At 40.4% G+C, this 4,802-nt stretch overlaps 1 non-coding gene across 1 annotated transcript; it reads left to right on the top strand.

Moving 5' to 3' along the window:
- The first annotated feature begins 227 nt into the window (after positions 1 to 227).
- On the top strand, positions 228 to 299 carry TRNAH-GUG (transfer RNA histidin (anticodon GUG)). The gene has a single exon. It is a non-coding gene; the product is annotated as a tRNA-His (tRNA).
- The last annotated feature ends 4,503 nt before the right edge of the window (positions 300 to 4,802 follow it).

Here is a 4,802-nt window from a genome sequence, read left to right as displayed (position 1 = left end):
ATCTTACGTAATACAATTGCGCCCGTCAGCCAAGGAGACAATATTAGTTTCATGTTCAGACACTTTGTTATTGTTCCTTTAAATAACTGGAGATTACTGAAACACTGCTCCTCTTTGCCAATATTAAGAAAATGTACATCTTTAGGCAATAGATGGCAGTGTTTCCACAGATTTTAATATCACAGTGACTCTTAAAGGACTCCTGGCGCTCAGCTCCCTTGTAGCTCGCCGTGATCGTATAGTGGTTAGTACTCTGCGTTGTGGCCGCAGCAACCTCGGTTCGAATCCGAGTCACGGCAGGAGAGGAGAAGGCTTTTGGAAGAGAATAGCGCAGGTCCCAAGCTGTAGCCCATCCCACAACATTTTGCAACCAGGCATAGAATAATAAAAATCAATAAAACAGAAACTGCTACAAATACTTTAAACTTCAGAGAGATGACATATGCAGAGTGGCTTCATTAATGCCCGAATCCTATTGCAAGCGTGTTGTATGTGGGTTATTTTATTTGCCTTGACGGATAATGTGATAAAACTGGAGTGTAGTGGACATGTAATTATTATTAATTACAACTACTTAAGCTCTGCTTTGAGCAGACTCGTCAAGTCTGCTTGCTTTTGAGCCTTGCCAGGGCTGTACAGTAATAACAACCCTGAATTATTTGGAAAGATGTCAGCGGGAGATGTGGAAATCCTGTTTAACCAGGCATGAATTGTTGTTAGGAGGTTTTTTTCAGGATGGCAGAGAGAAAATGAACTGTCCCTTATCAGTAATTGCAGGAAACGTTTTGTTTCTATGATATGAACTGGCTGTAATTTAACTTTCCTGCCTCATTGGATAATGTAAGAAGTCAGTTGTTGCTCAAAACGAAATTCTATAAAGTGGGCATTTGGGTCTGATAAAGGGCATATTATAAGTAGACAATGGGGCTCAAGCAATAAATAATGTCCATATATGGTGGAACTTTTTAATTGACATTTTCCAAAAGACTGGGGTTTGTGTTATAAATGGCTAAATGTTGAACTAATGTGAGGAACACAGCTTTAATGGGCCTTTCTCCAGGGCTGAAAAACATGAACAATACAGCCTGAAAATGTCAAATATAAGTATGTTATAATGAGGTTTACTGCTCTAAAATTATAGTCCGCCATGTTTTAGATGAAGGATCACTAGAAGGTGCTTAAGGCCTGTAGGCCCTATTTTATGGATGACTGAGCAAAAGCTCATGTTTGTCATTTATGTAACACTAAAAACAATTTCAAAGAAAAATATATGCTGAGGGTAGGACCAGAGTCAGTGAATTCTTAGAAATTCCAGAGTCAGTGAATTCTTAGAAATAATATTCTAGAAAAATTGCAATGAATATCGCCCCTCTCTTCCAAAAAAAAAAAAAAAAGGAGCCATTTCTATTTGATTAGGGGCTCAGAAAGATTGGCCTCAGACTGTCATGAAGTAAAAAAAAATATATATATATGTCTATTTATTGTTTCTTCCACGACTCACTTCCAAAACCATTTTCCACTCTGAGGTCTCTTCTTCCTGTGGTTTATTCTCTAAACCTCCCCATCCCACCCCTCAGCCTCGTATTTCTCACAAATTCTGCCTTCCTATTTCCAAAGGGCCTCGCCTGGCCTCTGCCTCAAGTCTGCAAGACCTCCTCAGCTGGCTGGTACTAATAATGCTTCTAAGAAGACAGCTGAACTGCAGTTGTTCTTTAATTTAAAACAGCTTAAAAAATAAGCCCAACCCAAGGCTTTTTGTATTCTGTTAGGAGACTGAAAATGCAATGAATTAATCATTTGAGGAAGGAGGTTGTGTCAGCCAGAATCCAGTGGTTGCGAGTGACAGAAACACAACATGTACTGATTTAAAGAGAGGCATAGATCCAGGCACAGGTACAAGGGGCCTTCAGAAACAATAGGAACCAGGTTATTAAAGATGATCAGGACACACTCTCTCCATCTCATCCCACATTTCTTTCTGAATGTTGTCTTTATTCTCTCAGACTAACTTCTTTTTTTTTTCCCTTCAATGTTACTTTTATTTCTTTCCTTTGTTTATCCCAAAAGGACAACGTTGCGATTTTCACACATTTTGATATAAGATTCACCAGGCAAACTAAAACCGAACGCATTACAAAGGAAAGTAGGGAAAACAGTGGGCCACTTGAGATGGACATCTGCTAGGTTGGTATTACGTTTTACTTTTTTTTTTTTTTAAACATCTTTATTGGAGTATAATTGCTTTACAATGGAGTGTTAGTTTCTGCTTTATAACAAAGTGAATCAGTTATACATATGCCCCCATATCTCTTCCCTCTTGCGTCTCCCTCCCTCCCTCCCACCCTCCCTATCCCACCCCTCTAGGTGGTCACAAAACACCAAGCTAATCTCCGTGTGCTATGCGGCTGCTTCCCACTAGCTATCTATTTTACATTTGGTAGTGCATATATGTCCATGCCACTCTCTCACTTCATCTCAGCTTACCCTTCCCCATCCCCGTGTCCTCAAATCCATTCTCTACGTCTGCATCTTTATTCCTGTCCTGCCCCTAGGTTCTTCAGAACCTTTTTTTTTTTTAGATTCCATATATATGTGTTAGCATGCGGTATTTGTTTTTCTCTTTCTGACTTACTTCACTCTGTATGACAGATTCTAGGTCCATCCACATCACTACAAATAACTCAATTTCGTTTCTTTTTATGGCTGAGTGATATTCCATTGTATATATGTGCCACATCTTCTTTATCCATTCATCCGACGATGGACACTTAGGTTGTTTCCATCTCGGGCTATTGTAAATAGAGCTGCAATGAACATTGTGGTACATGACTCTTTTTGGGTTATAGTTTTCTCAGGGTATATGCCCAGTAGTGGGATTGCTGGGTCATATGGTAATTCTATTTTTAGTTTTTTAAGGAACCTCCATACTGTTCTCCATAGTGACTGTATCAATTTACATTCCCATCAACAGCGCAAGAGGGTTGCCTTTTCTCCACACCCTCTCCAGCATTTATTGTTTGTAGATTTTTTGATGATGGCCATTCTGACCAGTGTGAGGTGATACCTCATTGTAGTTTTGATTTGCATTTCTCTAATGATTAGTGACGTTGAGCATCCTTTCATGTGTTTGTTGGCAATCTGTGTATCTTCTTTGGAGAAATGTCTATTTATGTCTTCTGCCCATTTTTGGATTGGGTTGTTTGTTTTTTTGATATTGAGCTGCATGAGCAGCTTGTAAATTCTGGAGATTAATCCTTTGTCAGTTGCTTCATTTGCAAGTATCTTCTCCCATTCTGAGGGTTGTCTTTTCATCTTGTTTATGGTTTCCTTTGCTGTGCAAAAACTTTGAAGTTTCATTAGGTCCCATTTGTTTCTTTTTGTTTTTATTTCCATTTCTCTAGGAGGTGGGTCAAAAAGGATCTTGCTGTGATTTATGTGGTAGAGTGGTCTGCCTATGTTTTCCTCTAAGATTTTTGATAGTGTCTGGCCTTACATTTTCAAACTAACTTCTACATGGCAGGAAACATGGCAACCAGCAGCAATTCCTGATCTTTACATTTACAGCATGGCTGCCTGCAGGAAAGCCCCTTAAGTACTATTCAAAAAATTCTGGGGAGAGATCTGATTGGCTTGGTTTGGGTCAGGTGTCCATTACTGGGCCAATCAGTGATGTCCATGGGGACAGAGTCATGTAGCGCAGAGGGTGCCCTTGCCTTGTCTTAAGGCCAGTCCCAAAGTGAGGGAATTGCCAGCCCTGGGACCACCTCACTATTTTCCCACTGCATTCCTAGACCCATCATTTGGTGGCTGTCTATTTCCACAAAGCCATGAGTTCAGTTCCCAAACTATTAGCATCTCTATTACCGTGTGAAACAAGAAAAGCAGTTGGGGGGCGGATAGTGGAGGGTTTCAGAATATGACAGTTTTGTGGACTCAACTTGGAGCTTAGGGACATAGTCGGAGGAACTGCTTGAGCAAGCGAGCACGTCATGTTCTCCCTGCTCTGTGTCACCCAAAGGGTGCGGGTGCTTTCTTGCCCTTGGTGACTACTTTCCCAGCCTGGCCAGGAGAGAGCACAAAGTCTTCTGACTCTGCAGGCAAAAATCTACTTGAACTTGGGCAAGTTACCTAAGCTCTCAGAGTCACATAAATAAAGAGGAGGGAGTTAATGCAAGAATTAAAAGAGGAACGTACAAACACATAAACAAAAAACACTTAGTACTGAGGCTCGTAATACAAATGCAACACTGGCACCTAGTAGGTTCGCAACAAATAATATTTATTCTTATTCATTCAGGGCCACATGGTGTCCTCCTCCTCCACCCGGCCGCCATGGGTAGAACCTCTAGAGTGAGATTTCCATTAAGAAACAGGGTCCTCGCCATGGTTTCAGACATTTTAAAAAGTGATGGTGTAGACTCTAAACCAGGGGTAGCACAAGTCAGAGTCCACTCAGTGACCAGATCTTTATTCAAGTTTGCCATCCTGGTTCACCCCTCTTTACATGGTCACCAGGACCGAGGGTCATAAAAATCAGGGGTTGTTTTCATCAACAGAGAGTTTGTTGACATTGGGTTTCCTATCTTTACTTCTTGCTGATGTTGAAAAAACTTGAGTTTTAGTTCTAAAACCCATATCAAGTTGGTTTTCAGAAATGTTAAAGCCTGAGTTATCAGAGGAAATTAATTCTAATTTTTAATTATATTAACTTCGAGACAATAGGTGCTTTTAGTTTTTTAAAAAGCATTTTACAGATATCTCAACAGACTCCATTGTTACTTCCATGCTCACGTTGCCTGCAT

Source organism: Lagenorhynchus albirostris, chromosome 7 (assembly GCF_949774975.1).
Source record: "Lagenorhynchus albirostris chromosome 7, mLagAlb1.1, whole genome shotgun sequence".
NCBI lineage: Eukaryota > Metazoa > Chordata > Mammalia > Artiodactyla > Delphinidae > Lagenorhynchus > Lagenorhynchus albirostris.
The sequence above is the reverse complement of the archived record's forward strand: the minus strand, read 5'-3'. Positions and strand labels throughout refer to the sequence as shown.